The 23504-nt window shown below is 41.0% G+C and overlaps 1 long non-coding RNA gene across 1 annotated transcript in view; it reads left to right on the plus strand.

Annotated features, from left to right (window-relative positions):
* The window catches only part of LOC139360758 (uncharacterized), a 295776-nt gene extending 273411 nt beyond the window's left edge, over window positions 1-22365 (plus strand). Inside the window, exons 4-5 of the long non-coding RNA XR_011618221.1 lie at window positions 20986-21143; window positions 21787-22365. This is a non-coding gene — a long non-coding RNA (uncharacterized lncRNA). The remainder of the gene's footprint in view (window positions 1-20985; window positions 21144-21786) is intronic.
* The last annotated feature ends 1139 nt before the right edge of the window (window positions 22366-23504 follow it).

The following is a 23504-nucleotide window of genomic DNA, read 5'->3' on the forward strand; positions in this document are numbered from 1 at the left end:
CTCTAAAAACCACATACCACACAGGGTACGTAGACTCTGTGGTAACGTTTCACATACCCTATTCACTCAAGTTCCCAGTGAGTATGAAAGTCATGCGTTAGCCTCAAGGTTGACTTGATTAGCCTAGATGGAAAGAATTTTGATAAACAAAGCCAGTGAGCAAATCTTCCACACAACGTCAGTCAAATCCTGCTGACTGTCAAGAAAGACTGATTAAACTGTTTTCCCTATTTTCACTAGGGCCAAAGGTGAAATTGGTCATCTATCATGAGAAAGTCTATTCTAACAGTATGGTCAACAAGATAATAAATGGGTTACACTTGCTAGAATGGTGTTTTTAAAAAACATTGTGCCTAAAATTGTGTATCAATGTACCCTTTGACTAAGAGATCACACTTCTAGGAAAGATACATTGGCAAAAATATGAAAGGCTAAGTACAAGGTTATTCATTGCAGCATTATATATAATAGGAAAAAGTTGGGCTCAATCAAAATGTTCATCAATAGGGTACTATTTGAGTAAACTATATTACATTTATATTAGGTAAATAAAAGTGTGCATATTATGCCACTGTTCAACTAAGAAAAAGGGGGAGCAGCATCTTGTCATAGCAGAAATCAAGGAAGATGTCAAAGATAACTGAGGTTGTGCCAAACAAACAAACAAACAAACAAACAAACTCAGGCACCAACTTAAAGAGGCTTTCACTGACTACAGATAGAAAAATTGGGGCTTCAATTAAAATAATAATTTCAATGGATTAACACCCATACGATATGTTCAAAGCCATGGGTTCATACTGGTATTTTAAAAACAGTCATTTTTCACCTTTGGGGGATACTAGGGAACTTATTTGTGTGCATTAGTTTATGTCTTTTTTTTTGAGAGGGAGTTTCTCTCTTGTTGCCCAAGCTGGAGTGTAATGGCGCGATCTCGGCTCACGGAAACCTCCGCCTCCCAGGTTCAAGTGATTCTCCAGCCTCAGCCTCCCGAGTAGCTGGGATTACAGGTGCCTGCCACCATGTCCCGCTAATTTTGTATTTTTAGTCGAGTCAGGGTTTCTCCATGTTGGTCAGGCTGGTCTCAAATTCTGACCACAGGTGATCCACCCACCTCAGCCTCCCATAGAGCTGGAATTACAGGTGTGTGTCACCACACCCGGCCATAGTTTATATCTTTTTAATGAAAGTATAAACTGAAAACTGAAAAAGTGTCTAAGGAGAAAAGGAATAAGATGGAGGATACAGAAATGTAAATTATATTTTTATGAATATATCTTAATGTATAGATTTCACTTTACATAATTATTTTACATAATTTAAAATGTTAAATCCAAATAAGGCAGTTTCTAAAATTTGAAAGCAAAATGAAACATATGAATCTATATATAAGTTGGTAGCAAAACAGCACACAAAAGAATCATTCCAAGGGACTTTAAATAAAAAAATGACTCAAAAGGAAATATATATATATAATATATATGTATATGTGTACATGTACATATAAATATACATATATAAAACATAAAAGATAAATAAATATATAATGTCTTTTTGAGTATTTATATATAATACATATATAATTAAATTAAACTTTGAGAAATCATATTAATAAAGGTACTTGTAGATTGCTATTCTGAGAATCAAGTATATGTATCACGGGATAAAACAAACAAGTATGTCAGTGTCACTGGGAAATGGAATTTTCAAAATGAGTAAAAGGATTTGGCTATGTCCCCACCCAAATCTCATCTTGAATTGTAGCCCCCATAATTCTCACATGTCGTGGGAGGGACCCAGTGGGAAGTAATTGAATCATGGGGGCGGAGCTTTCCCATACTGTTCTTGTGATAGTAAATAAGTCTCACGAGATCTGGTGGTTTTATAAAGGGGCGTTTCCCTGCACAAGCTCTCTCTTTGCCTGTCACCATTTACATTAGATGTGACTTGCTCCTCCTTGCTTTCTACCATGATTGTGAGGTCTCCCCAGCCATGTGGAACTGTGAGGCTGTTAAACGTCTTTTGTTTATAAATTACCCAGTCTTGGGTATGTTTTATTAGCAGTGTGAGAACAGACTAATACAATGAGCAAAAGGAAATACAGATCAAAATGGTTAACTGAAACTTGAATAATCCTGAATTTTAACTGGAAGATCAGTGTGAACTCATAATGTGAATTACCTTAAATAATATTTCCTAGCTCTGTCCACTGAAATGTCCTAAAAACAACAATCAATGTAAGAGCAACAACATAAGGGCAACATTCTGAGTACCCAGAGAATGGTCTTGAAATACTATTTCTCACTAAAAGAAAGCAAGGATCCTTGGAAAGAAATATTGCAACTCTGAGACTAGAAATTCACAACGATAAAATTAAAATATCACTATTTTTGTAGACTGGTGGTAAAATAATTGATACAAGCATTATTTATCAATGAAGGTAGACATCACAAAAAGAAAAACAACCTACTTAAGTTAAAGGTAGCATACACAAAAAGCACACAATTCCAGTTTTAGGTATATGCCAGAGAAGCTTTGGCATATGTGTATTAGGAAGCATGTACAAGAATGTTCATAGCAGCACTGTTTGTAATGAAAAAAATGCATGGCAACCTAGATGTCCATAAAGAGTACAAAAGATAAATAGGTAGTGGAATAGTCATTCAATGAAATAAAACTCCACAGTGAAAAGATACAGACATTTGTGATAAACACCTGTCAGGTGATATGAGTATAATTAGTAATTCAAAACAGTATCTCAGGGTGGAGAGTGGGGGCATCTGAGATTGGGAACAAACATGCAAGAAGCTTCAAATGCACTGGTAATATTTCTTAAATTGGATTTAGGCATATTTGTTGCCATGTTACTGTTATTTTTTAAAATGGCATTTGTATATGATAGACTTTATATACATTTGTGTATATTATATATACACAATATATAGGCACAAACAAAAAGAATTTATACAATGACTGAGATACAACATTTGCAGAACATTTGAAAATAAAAGGATTGGCCAGGAACTGTGGTTCATGCCTATAATCCCAGCACTTTGGGAGGCTGAGGTGGGTGGATCACCAGGTCAGGAGTTCAAGACCAGCCTGGCCAAGATGGTGAAACCCCTTCTCTACTAAAAATACAAAAAAGTTAGCCGGGTGTGGTGGTGGGTGCCTGTAATACCAGGTACTCAGGAGGGTGAGGCAGAGAATTACTTGAACCCGGGAGGCAGACGTTGCAGTGGCAGAGACCGCGCCTCTGCACTCCAGCCTGGGCAACAAAGCAAGACTCTGTCTCAAAAAAAAAAAAAAAAAAAAAAAAGGATGTAACTAAAAATAATCAAGTAAGGTACATAAAAGTAAAATAGTTAAGTGAAATTGTTATAAAACTGCAATAAAATGCAGTTGTTCAACTTCGAAAGGCTACAAGAGTGATTCATTAATAAAATGTTTATTAAGTGTCTATGTGACAGGTGCTGTGCTGCGTGGTGGGTATGCAGCGACAAATAACAGACACACAATCCCTGCTCTGTAGTGACAGAATGAAAAAATGAACAAATAACCCTTAAATGTATAATTACAAACTGCAGTGAGAGTCTCAGTATACCAACCTAAGTTTATTGAGTAGGTTTGTGTTGGGAACTGTTGCAAAGGGTAGACATCAGTTTACAGAGGAGAAACTTGAGGTGCATCTATATTAAGCAACTCACCCAAGATTAAATAGCTTATAAGTAGAGCAACTGTGAATCAAACCAAGCAATCTGACTGCAGAGACTAAGCTCCTGTGCTACACTGAGTAGGAAAACACTTGAATTATCAGGAAAACATTGAGGCTTATTTTAGTTTTTATTGGTCAGGGAAGGCCTCTCTGATCATCTGAGAAATAAAGCATTAGAGAGAGCTAGCTTGATGCGTGTAAGTATTAAATGATCTTCTAAGTGGTAGGAAGCCTAGAGGACAAATGGGCAAAAGAATCATCCTGAAGAGAAAGGTCATTCTGTCATGCCCAGTTGGAGCAAGTGGTAAAGGGGACTATCGTGCAGTATTTGGCTTGGCAATAGGGGGCAAAGGAAGAGGGAAGGAACATCAGCTTCCACCTCTGCTGCAGTAATCTCTCTACTTTGGCTTCCACCTGGGCCACTTTGGGGTTTCAGTTAAGCTCCCAGGAACTCAGTGCTGCTTCTCCATATCTTTCTTCAGTGCTCCTTTGCTCACTGAGGCCTGCCCAACATTATCCTTAAGACCAAGGTCACATTGAGTGTCTCAATCTGGGCTACTACTTCAAGGCTGCCGTACACTGAACAAATGGCAGGCCTCTGCAGTGAGCAGCAGGGCAGCTGCCAAGAATAAAAATAACTAAGTAAGAAGAAGGTGATTGCCATGCACTTCAAAAGTCACTGCAGACATTGCCGGCTAAACAGTGTTCCAAGACTGTGATGCCATTTGGCATGAACGTCAGAAACACTTGTTCATATCATTGCAATCGCTATTGGACTTCAGGACAACAGAACTTGCAAGTTTCCACAAAATAGGATGCAGGTTAAATAAAGCCCATATTAAGAAAATGGTAGATGATTTTAAGAGGTGATAGCAATTTTTGAGATCATGGATAATTAGCAGATAATTAATGATGGTCCTGTTATTATTTTCATTAAAAATATAGTACATTCAAAATGACTTTGAAGAAAAACACTCCAGTCCTCTTAGAGGTCATTCGGAACCAATACCTTCAGGTATTTTTCAAGCAGATTTTCCAGAGAATACCAAATTCAAGGATAATTTGCTTCCTAATAAGGCTGTGAACTAAACCTGAAGAACTAGTAAGATAAGAAAATATATTCGGCTAACCTGATAGCAAACTGTAAACCCCAAGATGCAGGTGTGAGGGATGCAACTTTTAAAAAGAAAGACATTCAAACACCTGAGGATGTTGTATGCCAATGCTGTTATTCAAAACTCTTCTTCAGGTAAAATATTGCAAAACCTAAACCAGTGGACAGTCAAGGAAAAAGTCAGTTGAATGAATGGTTCACAAATGTGTTCATTGTTTCACTATAAAGGGGATGCTGTGAAGAATAAGAAGAACGATGCGGCCGGGCGCAGCTACTCACGCCTGTAATCCCAATACTTTGGGAGGCCAAGGCAGGTGGATCACCTGAGGTCAGAAGTTCAAGACCAGCCTGGCCAACATGGTGAAACCCCATCTCTACTAAATATACAAAAATTAGCTGGGCGTGGTGGCGCTTGTAATCCCAGCTACTCGGAAGGCTGAGGCAGAAGAAAAGCTTGAATCCAGGAGGCGGAGGAGGTTGCAGTGAGCCGAGATTGTGCCATTGCACTCCAGCCTGGGCGACAAGAGTGAAACTCTGTCTCAATAAATAAATAAATAAAAGAAGAATGATGATAATAATTTAACGTTGGGATACTAACAATAGGTTTTTCCCAATATTTGTCAGGCTAAGTGTATTTTTAAGGGACTTGCTGCTTTAAAATATAATGAATGGAGTTAAGTGTACTGGGGACGGAAGAAACCGAATGTAAAAGAAAAGTAGACCCACTAAAGCCACTCTACTCCTCCAGAGCTTCGAACCCTCATAAGGGATGTTGATGGTTACAGGGTCTTTGCGAATGCTGGATGTGAATAGAAAGTGTGTTCTTAGTAACTCAGTTTTCAAGTAGTGATGTGGAAACGCATGTATGCCCTAATCATTGTAAAAGAAGCCCTGCAGAGTTTCATTACAGACAAGGAGTTTGGGATGGCATTAGGAAGAAGCTGCTTGCTATGAAACCTGTGAGTCTATTTTGAAATGGGAGAAGGAACAAGATAATTATTATAGGAAAAACTTAAATCTTCATCAGGAACATATGGAACTTTCTTTGGAACTTCAGTAGAAAGAGTTGGGTTCTTTTTCTCTTTTAAATTTTTTCTCTATAACACCACATGGAGCCACTGCTCATTCTGTGCCACATACTTTGTCAGGGCCCCCAAAAGGTGAAAAGTATCAGAAGCAACTACAAAGAACACTTAAAGTTGAAAAGTTGAAATAGTGAAGCAGAAAACCTAAGAACTTCTTAGGAAATGAAGATTTAAATCCTAAAACCTAATTCTGCCTACGTTTAGAACACTTGAAATAATAAAATATGCTGCATGTATTTTGCAGTTAATTTCGGACTCATTTTACAGCATGTTCTGTGTATATTTTATTAATGATATTTTTAAATGTTGATACACTTGTAAAATGCACTTTTTAAAGTACTTTGGGTACTGTCAACGCTTCAGAATTTTGTTTATAAATATTACAGGGTGAAGTCTGTTTCAAATACAGCAAATTTTGTATCAGTTGCAATATTCTGTTTATTTATTTTTATATTTACTTATTTATTTATTTATTTTGAGACGGAGTCTTGCTCTGTCACCCAGGCTGGAGTGCAGAGGCACGATCTCGGCTCACTGCAACCTCCACCTCCCAGATTCAAGCGATTCTCCTGCCTCAGCCTCCTGAGTAGCTGGGATTACAGGCAGGCACCACCACGCCCAGTTAATTTTTGTATTTTTAGTAGAGACGGGGTTTCACCATGTTGATCAGGCTGGTCTCGAACTCCTTACCTCAGGTGATCTGCCCGCCTTGGCCTCCCAAAGTGCTGGGATTACAGGCATGAGCAATCACGTCCAGCCACGATATTCTGTTTATTATAGGAACCGTTTTTAGGAAACTTAAAATTTCAAATAATTCAATACTTATATTTTATTATTTACTTTAGCATTTCTCAAGTTAATTTGTATGCATTCCTGTTGTTTTGTATCTAGGTGACTGTTACAAAATTCAAGTTTCTTTTTCTCTCCTAGTAATATCTCATATATGTTCATCTCTATGGAAAAAAAACCTATGTTCTCGGCTGATGGATATATATATATATATATATATGTCCTTATATATAGGACATGTATGTGTGTGTGTATATATATGTCCTTATATATAGGACATATATATATATACACACACACACACATATATAAACATATATATGAATTATGGATAAGTATATATATCCATATATAATATACATGTAAAGTTCTTTATTATATCTGTAATAACAGGGAGGAGCAGAAACAATCAGGAGGAGGATAAGGAAGAGGAAAAGGAGAAGGATACAGAAGAAGAGGGAAAGAAGATGGAAAATAAGAAAGAGGAGGAGGGCGAAAGGAAGAACAGGTGGATAGAAGGAGGAGGATGAGGGAGGAGAAGGGAAGAGGTTTGGGGTGGGAGGAGAAGGAGGAAGAGGAAGAAGGTGAAGGGAAGAAGAGAAAAGAGGAGGAAAACATTTTATACTAATCATAAAGAAACCGTTAAGGATACTGTATCCCATCCACTCCACAGAATTTTCACAGTTGTCAAATATATTTGTCATGACTAGCAATTGGCCAAAATGTGTAAAACATAATCTATAGCATAAAAAACAGAATACACAGTTGTATGCACACAATGTTTACAACTGTAAAAAAGATATGTGCTTGTGGGCATTATCTGGAGGAGAATATGAATAAAAGAAGTTGTTTTGGATCATGGAATTAAGAGTAGAACGTTATTTTTTTCTTTTTCAAACTGCTTCAGTGCCATTAAATTGCTTTGCAATGCAAAAAAAAAAAATGGAGTTAGGAAACGAGTCACTATAGTTAGCAACAGAGCTGTGATAAAGAACCAAAGATTTATCTGAGAATGATCTTTCAGCTAAAAAATTAATCCCTATTACTTATTTTAAGCATGGATTTTCTCGCCCACACAGAATTTAGTGGCAAGGTAAGCAGCATATGGAAAAGAAGAGCAGTCATAAAATAGTGGCAAACTGCAGTGAGGAAGAGAAGCTGCCAAAAGAGGCTTAAGTGTGCATCTTAAGAGTACCAGACTGTGCAGCCAGGAAAGCAACATCCGCCTCCACGCCGCCCGTGAAAGTATAATCAGAATTATACTTTCTGGTTAATTACCTTTTCTGGAGAACTAAGGTCTGTGAAATATAAAATAAAATAAATAAGCATCCTTTTTATAATTCCTGGACTTTTCTTTTTGTGGGCTAGTTTTATATAAATTGATCTCCTGAAATGATTAAACAGCTAAAATTAGGATCTCTATTTTTCTGCCAATTTCTTGTACGAAGATTACAAATGTAGCCTAGGCTGGAATTTTGCAGAGGGTCTGTTCTTGACCAGATGCTACCTATTGGTCACACCTAAAAAAGGCTTTAATGGCCCTTTATTTTCTGGATATTACTATTCTTAGCATAATTCCCCTGGCCTCACTGGGGATAAGTACCTCCAAAAGGAAAAATAAAAGACTCAGACCCAGTCAGAGGCCAGTGATTTTTCACCGGGAATAGACTGCAGGGTTGGAAAGAACACAGTAATTATCTTTAGCAATACAATTCTGTTGTGCGAAGTCTGTGGGGGAGGGGGCAGTGTGAAGAAATAAATAGGTTGATTTTTTTTTTTAAGATTCTCTGAGTCTGCATCCCTTTTACTGCTCTAATACAGGAGAATGGGAACCCTGACAACTCATGGGTCGGCAGAGCATATGCTGTTTAAATAAAACTTATCAATGCATTGCAATATGGCTGGTCTTCAAAAACTTGCTTTTCCTACAAAAGTATCAACAGCTTAGTTCCTACCTCTTCAGTTGCTCTCCATCTCAGTGTCTGACTTTCACTGACTAACCACTTTTTTTTTTAAGAGCTGGTATACAGAACCTGTAATCCTTCATGAAATTGCACATCTCTCTGAGTTATGAATATTTTTCAAGCACTGGCTGAAACTGGAAAATGAAGTCTGCTAAAATTGCAAGCTTGCTGTTGAGCTGTGGCCACTGGTCTGGACTGTAACGAGGTCTGATAACATGAGAAGAGTCAAGCAAATCTTGTGCAAGCTTATTCATGTGCCCGGTAAAACAGACTGGCAGCATCTCCCTGTTCATCCATTGGCCTTTTACCTGTGGAAGCCAACATATGTAGAGAGCGTTTCTTTTCTGATTACTACACTCTTGCCCCAGCTCCAGAAATAGGTCTGCACCATCCACAAGCTGGAATTCCCTATCAAAAGGAGGTTCAAACTCCTGACTAGGTGCATTGAACTCCCCCCGCCTGCCCTCCCAACACAGTGTCTAGATCTAAAATACCTGTATAAAGAAACCACAACTTCTAACACATTTCTAATCTGCCACAGGTCAAAATTGTGTTGCGTTTGTATTAGGCTGTTCTCACGTTGCTATAAAGAAATATCTGAAACTGGATAATTTATTTTTTTTAAAAAACGGTTTAATTGGCTCACGGTTCTGTACAGGAAGCATAGGGGGTTCTTCTAAGGAGTCCTCAGGAAGCTCCCAGTCATGGCAGAAGGCAAAGAGGGAGCAGCCACATCCCATGGTGAGAGAGCAGGAGCAAGAGAGAAAGTGAGTGGAGGGGGTGCCACACACTTTTAAACAACCAGATCTCTGCACAAAAACAGCACCAAGGGGATGGTGCTAAGCCATTCAAGAAGGATCCACCTCCGTGATCCAATCAGATCCCACCAGGCCCCACATCCAACAATGGGGTTTACAATTTGAGATTTGAGTGGGGACACAGATCTAAACCATATCAGCACTACTGACCCATTTCATCAAACCATGAACTAGGTTGTAAATCACTGTTGGAACAGAATCAGCAGGTAGAAGAGAAAAAGTAATAGAGAAAGATGGCACAATAAAAGTAGATGCTTTTGCAGTGCAGCCTTGGGAAAGACAGAAAGCCTGTGAATGATGTCTTAGTCCATTTGGGCTGCCATAACAAAAAATAGCTTAGATTGGGTAATATAGAACAATAAAAATCTATTCCTCACAGTTCTGGAAGCTGGAAAGCCCAAGATCAAGGTGCCAGCAGATTTGGTGTCTGGTCAAGGCTCCTGCTTTACTTCGTAAATGACACCTTGCTGAATCATCACATGGCAGAAGGGGCTAACAGACTACCGTAAGCCCTTTTTCTTTTCTTTTTTTTTTTTAAGTTATACTTTAATTTCTAGGGTACATGTGCACAGCGTGCAGGTTTGTTACATATGTATACATGTGCCATGCTGGTGTGCTGCACCCATTAACTCGTCATTTACATTAGGTATATCTCCTAATGCTATCCCTCCTCCCTCCCCACTCCCCACAATAGGACCCGGTGTGTGACGTTCCCCTTCCTGTGTCCAAGTGATCTCGTTGTTCAATTCCCACCTATGAGTGAGAACATGTGGTGTTTGGTTTTCTGTTCTTGCGATAGTTTGCTGAGAATGATGGTTTCCAGCTGCATCCATGTCCCTACAAAGGATACAAACTCATCCTTTTTTATGGCTGCATAGTATTCCATGGGTGTATATGTGCCACATTTTCTTAATCCAGTCTGTCACTGATAGACATTTGGGTTGATTCCAAGTCTTTGCTATTGTGAATAGTGCCGCAATAAGCATACGGGTGCATGTGTCTTTATAGCAGCATGATTTATAATCCTTTGGGTATATACCCCCGTAAGTCCTTTTACAAGGGCACTAGTCACATTCATGAGGGCAGAGCCATCATGACCTAATCAGATCCCAAAAGCCACACCTCTTTTTCTTTTCTTTTTCTTTTTTTTTTTTTTTTTTTTTGAGACGGAGTCTTGCTCTGTTGCCCAGTCTGGAGTGCAGTGGCACAATCTTGACTCACCACAACCTCTGCCTCCCAGGTTCAAGTGATTCTCCTGCCTCAGCCTCCCGAGTAGCTGGGACTATAGGCACCTGCCACCATGCCTGGCTAAATTTTGTATTTCTAGTAGAGACAGGGTTTCACTATAGTGGCCAGGCTGGTCTCGAACTCCTGACCTTGTGATCCACCCACCTCGGTATCCCAAAGTGCTGGGATTACAGGCATGAGCCATGGTGCCCAGCCAAGGCCACACCTCTTAATGACATTACCTTGGAGGGCAGGCTTCAACATATGAATTTTGGAGGGACACAAACATTCAGATCATATCAAATGGCACTCACAGGTCTGTTGGTAGGCAGGGGACTTCCAGTGCCTGATGGAGATGGTGGGAAGTCTTCCTGAGTGACACCAATGGTCTTTCCCTGTAGTACTGCAGAGGAAGATGAAGAAAAATCAGCAGACACACATAAGAAGGAGTCTCCCAGAGAACTATCCACTGAGAATATTGAGCACAGTTTGTTTATGTGCTTTCCTTTAACAGCTAACATTTAATGAACACTTATCATTACAACACCCTATGAGATAAGTAATATTACTACCTTTATTTAAAGATGACAAAATTGAGACACAAGTGCATATTTTTACTGCCTCACTACAATCTGTAGCAGGAGTCAGCAAACTTTTTTCTGTAAAGTCAAATAATAAATATATTTCGCATTGGAGGACACGTACCATCTCTGTCTCAACTGTTCCACTCTGCTGTTATAATGTGAAAGCAGAACTAGACAATATATATATGAACAGAAGACACGGCCGTGTTCTAATAAACTTTCTTTACAAAGTAAAGAAAAGCTGAAGTGCCGATTTGACTCTAGAACCAGAGTTCGCAGACCTCTCATCGACATTTCTGGGACCACAGACAACTTGGTTAGAATACAGAAATGCATCTTGTAGATCATATTATTCCACTCTGTCTGGCATTTTGGTCTTTTAATCTGCATCACCGTGGCAATTTGCTTTGGTTTTGCAATGTGTCCAACGAACATAACTGCAACTCACAAGGAGCCAATAAGACTCTGGCTTCAAAAAGAGTCAAGAAGAGTGGATCCCAAACAAACCCACACCAGGACAGGAAAGGAAGTCTGGCATCTTTAGACTTGTTCTCAGACTCCTCTCGCCAAATTATAAAGACAGAAACCCTCAGAATCAACCATCCTAAGAACAGTGTCACTTCAGAGGATACAGTCATGCACCACATAAGGACATTTCAGTCAACAATGAACCACATATACAATGGTGGTCAAATGATATAACGGAGCTGGAGATGATGTGTAACAGGCTGTACCACCTAGGTTTTTGTAAGTTCATGCTATAATGCTCGCAAAACAACAAAATTAGTCAATGACACAATTCTCAGAATGTATTCCCATCATTAAGTGATTCATGACTCTATTTGAGACAAAGGATGAGAAGAATTTTTATGCTTTCTAAATCTGCACCACAAAGTTGGTTAGTTAGCATGAGGATTTATGGTTGTCTAGAAAGAGTTTACCTCAAGACTTTTCTGAAGAAAAATGGATAATCTGGAAAGACCAGCAACTTTACACATTAGAAGTAGCACCCTAATTCTAGAACTCTGTTCCTTGTGATCTATAGGCTGCTGCTGTATGAGAAATTCTGTCAGCTGAGCCTACTAACATGCTTACTGACTCTGCCTTCATAATATTGTGTCTTTGTCTCGCAAAGAACCTTTCATGCAAAGTGCCTTTCCTAAGCGCCTAGGATTCCCAGAGGGACAGAGAGTAGGAACCATTTACAGAAATAGGTTGTGCAACAGTGTTTGTGCCTGCTCACTAACGAGCGTTTGCCTATGTACCAGAATGTGGCAAGAGACTTGCTCTCATTATAACATACCACCTGGTAGCAAGGGGAGACGTATAGCTCTCATGTACCTCTAATTTTCTAAAGTTGCTGATATATACCCCAAAACCCTGACAACTGTTTGACCAATCAATTGATTTAGATTAGGTTGCACAGATGCGTTCATTGTATTTCCAGAGTGACTTTTGTGCAAACTATTTTATTCAGTGCCCCTATGTGTACCAATGATACAGAAGGCATAGACTCTATCCTCTAGGAAATCACAATTTGACATTGTAGGGGGAAAAAATGTAGTGAGTCTATTTGAATATTTTCTAAGGATTGCTTTTTGAAACTGACATTGCTTTAGCTATTTATTATATTTATAGAACATACATCAGCCACATTCATATATATGCATTTTCATCAATCTCATTTTATAGCTGAGGAAACCAGAAAATGAAAAATTATAAACACGGCTCAACAAAAATCCAATGTTTTTCTAAAGTATTTAGTGATAAAAATGATTGAAGAGGTAAGTGGGAGGATGCTCAGGATTGCAAGCAAGATGTAGTTGAATGGCAGATTAAAGAAGTAATTCAAAGAGTAAGATTCTTATCCAAATTGAGCTTGAAGTCCCTACTACATAACCAATCACAAGCAAAAACATGTTCAAATGCATTGAGTCAATTTCCTCTGAAGAAAATCCCTTCAAGTGCTCTGCAAAGTACAAGCCGTGAACAGTTGAACTGCCACAATAAATTAGTCTCCAGAGATCTTTGCGTGCGTGTACACATCTGGCTTTCATGTGGTCCATAATGAAACCAGAAACTGATGACTGGATAATCATATTTGTTGCAATTATGCTCCCAAAATTGAATAGTATGTTTCAAAAAGGTTTTCTTTCTGAGAACAATCTTGCATGATAATCCAATCCTGTTCAGTCTGAAAGGACCACAGTGGCCACCAGTAATAGAATCATAGATGCAAAGACTGGAGATCACAGAAAAATACATCTAGTCTTTGTCTTTTTGTTGTTGTTGTTGTTGTCATACTAGCCAGAATACAGGACATTTCAGCATTAAATAATATCCCTGGATTCTTTTCGTCACCCCTTAAAATGCAGGTGGGAAAGATAGTGGCATTCATTATGTAGTGACAGTAATGTTGTAATTCTCCAGATCTCTTGAAACAGTGAGGAAGAGAGAGTTGCCTGGCTTTGACACAGCGTTCTTATCTTAATGAAAATCAAAACTAAGAGCTCTTCCGCAGTAGCCACTATGCTCAGGAGAGTCTCATGATAGCCTACTCAAGCTCTTCCCAAGTCTCAAAAAAGGAAGTTAATTATCCAGCTTCACCCACATACAGAAAGATTACTAGCTACAGGTCAGACTTTGCAGTTATATGACTTCTGGTGCATGTAGCAAACAATGTCACTGCCTATTGACTGGGAGTCAGGGTTTTCAGGTAGTAGAACGCCAGCAGGTGTCAAAGTCTTACTGGTAGCTCTCTAAGCCGGTGGCTGCTATTAAATCTCCCCCACTTGGACTTTCTTGTATTTTTTTTTTCTTGTATGTTTTTGTTTGTTTCTTTCTTTCTTTTCTTTTTTCACTTGGGCTTTCAATAATATCTCGCAGTTGTAGAGCAACTGCAGCAGCATCTCTTCCCTGACGCTTCTCTGGCAATGGGGTCATTGTTTTTCCACCTGTCACCTCATGGCCTCCTGCACTCCTAATCTACACTTCTTCCTGCCCCCTTTCCCTATCTCCACACCCCAACACACATGCATATGGTCCTGTGATCCCAGTGCTTCTGAGGAAACTCTTCCCATCCTACAAAATTATTTGGGAACTCTTAGGATAGCATATAAAAGTATTACGGAAAAACTGTAGACACACTTTTTTTTTTTTTTTTTTTTTTTTGAGATGGAGTCTCACTCTGTCGCCCAGGCTGGAGTGCAGTGGCGCAATCTCTGCAACCTCCGCCTCTTGGGTTCAAGTGATTCTCCTTCCTCCCGAGTATCTGGGACTACAGGTGCATGCCACCATGCCCCACTAACTTTTTGTATTTTTAGTAGAGATGCGGTTTCACCATGTTAGCCAGGATGGTCTCAATCTCCTGACGTCATGATCCGCCCGCCTCAGCCTCCCAAAGTGCTGGGATTACAGGCATGCGCTACCGTGCACGGCCGACACACATTTTTATGGATCAACATAGGAGAATATGTGCACTGTTAGAGTCAATCAAATTCTGAATGTAATCACCAATTGAAATTCTTCAAATAATTTGGAATTGAGGACCTTGAAATATGAATTTTATTTAACAGCGAATGGTGAGGCTGAGGAGGGGGTGAGAGGGCAGTCCTGCATTATATTAAATGCACACCTACACGCTTTCATTTAAACACTCAAACAGGCTGTCCGGGACTAAAGCCAAAGTCATCAGACAAAATAATCGAAAATACAAGAATAAAATGTAAGGAACAAGATGTATTGCACTGACAGTTTATCCAAGTGGTAGGTGGGAAGTTAGATGTTCAAACAACGAACCAGAAAGAGAAAACAGAGACCTAATAGAAAGCTAGCCTTCTACTTCATACTTCTAACAACGTGGGGTGATGGGAGGCCTTCATACAAGAATTCCGTGTTCACACACCAATACATTGAATGAATATTTTTCACTTTGAGGTGATTGAACAGCTTCTGCTTTGCAGATAGGCAGCAGGGCATAGTGGAACGCACATGGTCTTACAATGAAGTCCTGCTTCCACAGAACTTAAGTTTTTAACCCTGCTGCACATAAAAATCACCTGGAAGATTTTAAAAGTCTAGATGCCTGTGCCCCATCTCCAGATACCTAATTCACTGAGTGCAGCCTAGGCATCAAGCTATGTTTTTGTTGTTTTGTTTTGTTTTGTTTTTGTTTTTGTTTTGAGACAGAGTTTCGCTCTCGTTGCCCAAGCTGGAGTGCAAAGGTGCGATCTCAGCTCACTGCAACCTCTGCCTCCCGGGTTCAAGCGATTCTCTTGCCTCAGCCTCCTGAGTAACTAGGATTACAGGCACACACCAACACACCCAGCTAATTTTTTGTATTTTTAATAGAAACGGAGTTTCACCATGTTGGCCAGGCTGGTCTCGAACTCCTGACCTCAGGTGATCCACCTGCCTTGGCCTCCCAAAGTGCTGGAATTACAGGTGTGAGCCACTGTGCCCGGCCAGCATCTAGCTACTTTTAAGAACTCCCTAGGTGACTCTAATGAGTACTCATATTTGAAAATCTCTGTCCTGGAGCAGCAGTTCTTAAAATGTGGTCTCTGTCCTAATGGCATCAGCATCACCTGGTAACTTGTTAGAAATGTGAATTCTCCAGCCCCACTCCAGATGCTCAGATTCAGAAACTGAGGAGAGGGCCCAGCAAACTTTTAACAAGCACTTCAGCTGATTCTGACACACTCTAAAGCTGGAGAAGCACCACCATAGAACAATGGCTCTAAAATTTTGGTTTGCATAAAAGCAGCCTTGAAATCTTGTAAAAATGCAGATCTGATTTAGTAATTCAAAGGGAGGCCTGAGATTCTGCATTCCCAACATGCTCTCAGATGATATCTAAAAATTTTGAGTAGTGAGGTGTCTTGGCCCGCTTGCTGTTGCTTATAACAGAGTACTTGAAACTGGGTAATTTATAAAGAAAAGAAATTTATTTCTTACAATTATGGGGGCACAGAAGACCAAGGTCAAGTGGATGCACCTGGGTAAGGCCTTCATGCTGGTGGGAACGCTCTGCAGAGAACTGAGGTGTTGCATGGCATTCTATGGTGAGAAGGCTAAATATACCAGCTCAGTTCTCTCCTCCTTTTCTTCCTTCCTTCCTTCCTTCCTTCCTTCCTTCCTTCCTTCCTTCCTTCCTTCCTTCCTTTCTTCCTTCCTTCCTTCCTCTCTCTCTCTCCCTCTCTCTCTCTCTTTTTTTCTTTCTTTCTCTTTCTTTTTTTTTTTTCTTGATGGAGTCTCGCTTTGTCGCCCAGGCTGGGGTGCAGTGGCACAATCTCAGCTCACTGCAACCTCCGCTTCCCTGGTTCAAGCAATTCTCCTGCCTCAGCCTCCTGAGTAGCTGGGATTACAGGCAGGTGCCACCACGCCCAGCAAATTAGCCCAGCTACTCAGGAGGCTGAGGCAGGAGAGTTGTATTTTTAGTAGAGATGGGGTTTCACCATGTTGGTCAGGCTGGTCTCAAACTCCTGACCTCGTGATCTGCCCGCCTCTGCCTCCCAAAGTGCTGGGATAACAGGCATGAGCCACTGCGCCTGGCCTCTTCCTTTTCTTGTAAAGCCACTAGTCCACTTTTGTGATAACCCATTAATTTATTAACACATGAATCCATTAATCCATGAATGGATTAATCCATTCATTGAGCCAGAGACCTCATTACCCAATCACTTCTTAAAGAATGCACCTCTCAGTACTGACCCATTGGAGATTAAGTTTCAACCTGAGTTTTGGAGGGGAAGAACATTCAAATCATAGAACAAACATAGAGGGATTGTTCTCTGATTTTGCTGTGCACAAGAATTGGTAGGATGCTTTATATCAATGCAGATTTCCTGGTCCAAAAGTTTTGGAGTTGGCATATGGAAGGCAAGGCCTAAGAATGCACATTTTGGCTGGGCGCAGTGGCTCACTCCTTTAATCCCAGCACTTTGGGAAGCCGAGGCAGGTGGATCACCTGAGGTCGGGAGTTCAAGACCAGCCTGACCAACATGGAGAAACCTCATCTCTACTAAAAATACAAAATTAGCCAGGCGTGGTGGCACATGCCTGTAATCTCAGCTACTTGAGAGGCTGAGGCAGGAGAATCACTTGAACCTGGGAGGTGAAGGTTGCAGTGAGCCAAGATTTTGCCATTGCACACCAGCTTGGGCAGCAGGAATGAAACTCCGTCTCAAAAAGAAAAGAATGCACATTTTAATAAGAAGCTCAGGTGATTCTCACTCAGGTGCCCCCTCAGGCCACACACATTGAAACATTGACTTAAAAGCAAGCTCTGAAACTCTACCTGGCACAAATCATTTGACCTTTCGGAGTCCTCATTTCCTCATCTGCTGAATTAAGCTCATAATTCCTTCTCTCCCTACCTGAGAGAATGGTTGCCAAGATCAACTGAGATAATACTAGTGAAACTGCCAAGCAATTTACACCAGAAATCAAAGCAAACAACAGAGTATGGTACTCAGCTACCAGAGTTGTGAAAGTGGACAAGGACTTATAGTAGCCGTGTTATTGTGAAGTGGCCCTTTGAGAGTAAGAGCTGCATATTCCTCGATCTCTCAAGACCAGCACTCCTTGTGCCATAACCTGTGACCTAAACTATATCGAATCTCAGAACCACTCTGAAGGCTGTGACATCTTGATTGCACAGATAGAAGAAAAGTCTCCTCTTAAAACACAAGCACCTGTAGGCGCATGCGTGTGCATGCATGTATAAATGCATACACACGTTGATGTGCCCTACTGGTTACTTTGGTGGATACTATGGTTCTCCATCCAGAGCTCCCCTTAAAGCGTTCTTAAACCTGTTGGGGCTCAGAAAACAATACTCCAAAATGATAGCCTCAGAAGCAAAAGTTTTTCTCTGACCTGCCCTCCTGTATCTCAGTCCCATTCTCCCAAATGCTAGCCGTAGAAACTAGAATCCCTCCTCCCCAAGGTGGATCATAGGAACCAGAACCCCTTTTCCTTAAAGCCAGACATAAAGCCCAAAAATATTACTCTTTCTTTCTACTTCTCTGTGTAAAAACTAGCCATAAAGAAATCATTTGACCTACCTTGTTTTACTGTAGGTCGAAGAACCCCGTTCCAGAGAAGGCCCTGCCGCACACCCAGAGAGAAGGATTGTATTCTCAGAGAGGCTAAGAAGAGTCTAGATAGAGAAGTCCTGCAGAGTTTCCCCACTCAGTCCATTATCATTAGCTCATATCTTTTAGTCCAATCCTATTTCTACATGGCTGTCCCTATGTAACCAGCAAAAGCGTACGGCTGCTTGCCACTTGTAGAAATAAACCAAAATAATAACAAAGTATGATAAAAAAAAAAAAAAAAAAGGGTGAGACTTTATTATCTGTGCCAGCAAGGGGAAGGGCAGAAAACAATTCCACTCTTCAATTTGTGGAAGGAATGCAGGAGTATTTTTTTTTTTAAGGGTTTGGAATGCAGAAGAGGCAAGGCAGGGATAGGAGGTGCCAGGCAATGTGACTTGCTCCGATGGCTCATCTTGAATTATTGTTTCATCTGGTGAAGGGGCCATCGTGGCCCAAAGAGGTTACAGATTAATCACAGTCAATCTTGCAGCTAATCTCTAGCTGAGAGTGGGTTCTGGCCTTCAAGTAATCTTTTATTGGAGAGAGAATTCTGCAGGTGTCTGGTCCATATTAGGATCTGACCCGTGAAGCTTGTAAGGAAATATACGACCAGATAAGTGAGTATGGTGTGCGCTTAACAAGCATCCAGGTAAATGAGTATGCATAAGGCATGGGGGCATAAAGTGGAAAATGGAAGGTAAAGAAAACATTTGGAAGCTGTAAAGTATATCTCAGAGCTACATCTTGAAACTGAGGGGAGGGAGGAGAAGGAAAGGGGAGGGAGGAGAAGGAAAGGGGAAAGGAAAAAAATGTTTTATAACATGGTTTGAGGTTAAGCTACTATGCTCAGTTACACATACTGTGTTGAATTGAAGCATAAAAATGGATAATTTTTCTTGTATCTTTGAGTCTTCATTCTAAAGGCTCTGGTGTGTACACATTATATAAATCTGTATACCTTTTCTCCAATTAATCTGCCTTTTGTGAATTGGTTTTTCAGTGAACTTTCAGAGGGTGAAGGGGAAGCTTTCCCTTTTGGCCTCTACATTCCCATCCCACAACTACTGGAAATATCACCTGCAGATAATTGACAGCTGCATCATTCACTGCTAACTGCCCACAACCACTGGAGCCTGTTCTCCAAAATAGTAAATTAAAAACAATATTTCAAGGCCAGGCGCAGTGGCTCACACCTGTAATCCCAGCACTTTGGGAGGCCGAGGCGGGCGGATCACGAGGTCAGGAGATCGAGACCATCCTGGCTAACACGGTAAAGCCCCATCTCTACTAAAAATCCAAAAATTAGCCGGGCGTGGTGGCGGGCGCCTGTACTCTCAGCTACTCGGGAGGCCGAGGCAGGAGAATGGCATGAACCCAGGAGGCGGAGGTTGCAGTGAGCCGAGATGGTGCCACTGCACTCCAGCCTGGGCAACAGAGCAAGACTCCATCTCTTAAAAAAAAAAATTAATATTTCATTTCATGCAAGAAATGACAAATTGGTGTCACTCTCAAAGACTTAAAAAATGCAAGGGTGGTGGTCCCCAGCATACCCCCATTTATTTATTTAGTTTTTTAGGTGAGGTCTCTCTCTGTTGCCCAGGCTGGAGTGTAATGGCATGATCTTGGCTCAGTGCAACCTCTGCCTAGCGGGTTGGAGCAATTCTCCTGGCCAGCCTCCCAAGTAGCTGGGACTAAAGGCATGCACAACCACATCTGGCTAATTTTTGTATTTTTAGTAGAGGTGGGGTTTCACCACGTTGGTCAGGCTGGTCTCGAACTCCTGACCTCAGGTGATCCACCCACCTCACCCTCCCAAAGTGAGGGATTAACAGGAGTGAGCCACCGTGCCCAGCCGCATATCCCCATTTAAATTCATCAGCCAGGTGCCTATAAAAACTGAATGGATCATAATAAATAACAATGGGCTTCCAGAAACTTAACCAAGTAGTAGCCCAAGTAGTTGTCTAAGAATATTGGCAACAATTCTCTGAGGTAGGCAGGGGAGGAATTATGAGCCTTACTCAGCAGATGAGGTAATTAGCAATGGGGTCAAGTGATATCCCCTGAGTGAAGTCTCAGAGCTTGCTTTTAGGTCAATATTCCAATGTGTGGCCTGAGGACACCCATATTAGAATCACCTGGGCTTCTCGTTAAAATGCACAATCTTAGGCTTCACCTCCCACATGCTCCAAAACTTTTGGACCAAGAAATCTGCATTTAATGAAGCACTCTGCCTATTTTTGTGCACAGAAAAGTTGGAGAACAATCCTTTATAGCCTTGTGCTATGGGTGTACCATATGATACGTCTATGCTAGAGCAATTTAACATCAATCTGGCCTTTTTTCCCCTCTGAAATACCAAAGATACCGCAGCCGACACAGCAGCATTAATTGTGGCTGCTACTTGGTTGAGCTTGCAGTAGTCTTCAGTCGTTGTTCAGAATGTATCTTGTTTTTGCAGGAGCCTGATCGACCAATTAAATGGAAATATAATAGGTTCCAACCACTCTGTATCCTTTAGATCTTTAAGATTAGCGCTAATCTGCTGTATCCTCCCCCTGGGTTGTAATATTGTTTTTCATTTACTAGATTGGATGGGAAGAAGGAAGATTCAAAAGTCTACATTTGATCTTGACCACTATGAAATCTTTTACCCCATGGGCCAGTAACTCAGCGTGGAAGACACTCCAATTGCGAAGTATGTCAGTACTAATCATATTGTTGGGGACTGAAGAAGTAATCATCAAGTGAGTCTATGGGCCTTTTGGACCCACTATGAGCCAGATTTTGACCAGGTGCCTGTTTATCACCTGGCCCCATGTGCCCCCCTTTCTAATAAAGGGGATATGATGATGATATGGGTCTCTGGGTATCAATATTAAATCAGAGCTTGTGCCCAGGAGTCCTTTAAGTGTCTCATTATTCCTTTTTTCCTAGTGTACAGTTACCAGAGTAAATGGCCAGAGGTCCCTTTAGGGAAGAATCAGAGGAAATCTCACAGTATATGCTTGCCATGGTGTTACAGGTTTCTTCTTTCCAGATATCTAGCCAGCTCTTCAGCCAGTAGATTATATGTCTGAAATCTGGCTCTAATTCAATAACAAGGTAGCATGAGTTTTTATTGAGGTAATGTTCTCAGCCTCCTACCAATTATCCTTTCCTTTATTTGATTTTATATATATATATATGTACATTCATTGTTCCTAGTGATGCCTAGGGACACTATATTCTGTTAGTCTTCTTCATACTCATTGGAGGTCAAGTCCTCTTGGTTGCCACTAGGACATGGCTGTTTATTACAGTAATTATGACTCCCTGGCTTCTGGTTATTAAGTCTCCCATTTGGCCACTATTGAATCATGACCCCATCTTCCCCATTACTATCAACAGGCTCCATGACAACCTCTCTTACAATCAGTGATAGTCTACAGAGGAAAACTACCACTGAACTTTTGAATGACGCCATTACCTATCTCACCAGCATATTCCTGATAGCCTTGTCATGAGATAGAATTCTCTGGTAGGTCTTGCTTGTCTCATCTATCCATTCCTGCATTTCCACCTTCCTAAGCCTTTTAATCCTTTTGTCTGCTGTCTATCATAACGTTATAAAAACTATTCAGAATGGGCCATTGCTTTCTCCATGTTTCTAGGGGGCGCCCAAGCAGTGAGTTGACACCATTCCCTGAAGTTCTTGCTAGGGTGTCACCATGGACTGAATTTCAGAGCTCCCCAAAATTCATATGTTGAAAACCTAACCACCAATGTGTGGGGCCTTTGGGAACTGGTTAGATTGTGAGAGTGGAGCCCTTGTGAATGGGATTAGTGTCCTTATAAAAGAGGCTCAGAAATAGGCCCTCCAGTTTTTCACCAAGTGAGGAGACAGCTAGAAGGTATCATCTATGAATCAGGAAACAGGCCCTTACCAGATGCCAGATTTGCCTTGGCCTTGGACTTCCCACCCTCCGGAACTTGTGAGCAATAAATTCTGTTGTTTATCAGTCACTCAGTTTCTGATATTTTGTCATAGCAGCTGGAAAGGACTAAGGTAGATATTAAATTCAGTGTTCTGGAAGAGTGCTCCCAAGTCAATAACTCTTCCTTGTCTAGTTTTATGATCTAATCTCCTTAGTCAAGCATCTTCAACATCTAGTCACACAGGTATTTGTTCAGCTCCTGTTTGTAGATTCTGGCTACTTCTTGTAGTTTCTTTGAGGTATAGTGTCATACCTCTATTATCATGCTCATTGCATGTCCAGTTGGATTAAGCTGTAACATAGCCCTACTTATCAGCCTGATAACCAGGAGATGAGAAGGGCTCTGCAGTGTCTTCTGGGACAGAGGTAGTGCTAGCTCTTAATAGAGAATGGGTGGCCATTCTGCAGTCTGTCAGGGCTCAGTGGAGTCCAGGAATCAAAAATATTTAGGATATAATACGTCTCCACCTCATGTGTTGGAGTGCCGGGTTTTCCTAACTAGGTCCTTGGACTTGGCATCACAGACTTACCTAGAGATTCAATCATCTTTGAAGTTCAGTGATCCTAAGTGGTTCTCGACATCAAGAAATGTTTCTCTCCAAGAAATATTTAGCAATCTCTGAAGTCATTTTTATTGTCATAATGTTGTAGTCCTTTGCTCCCTAGTTCAGCTAAAACCTGGGTTCTTATTACACAACCCGGAAAAATTAGGCATGCGGATACATTGAAGGGTGAGTAGAGCAGGATTTTACCGGGCAAAAAGGAAAAAAAGAAAAAACGACCTCAACAAAGTGAGATGATGTCCTCCTAACAGGCCCTCCACCTCACAGATTGAATCCCAGGTCACCACAGGAGCCGAAGAGAGCAGGCTCCTCCCCTGCATCAGGTGCACATACCCTGTGGCTCCACCCACTTCCCCCAGCGCCCATGTTGGGCTCCAGTCCACTATGGGCATACCCAGACAAGCCCCGGGCAGGTTCCCTCGTCTGCACAAAAGCCTCGATGTAAACACTTGTGAGGCAGGTCCGAATTCTCCAGGCACCCCTTTTTATCTACCGAGTCATTTGGCTATCTCAGTAATGTGGTTGGCGTGTTGCTTGTATCTAATGAGTAGACACTGGAATGCCACTA

Source organism: Macaca nemestrina, chromosome X (genome assembly GCF_043159975.1).
Source record: "Macaca nemestrina isolate mMacNem1 chromosome X, mMacNem.hap1, whole genome shotgun sequence".
Lineage (NCBI taxonomy): Eukaryota > Metazoa > Chordata > Mammalia > Primates > Cercopithecidae > Macaca > Macaca nemestrina.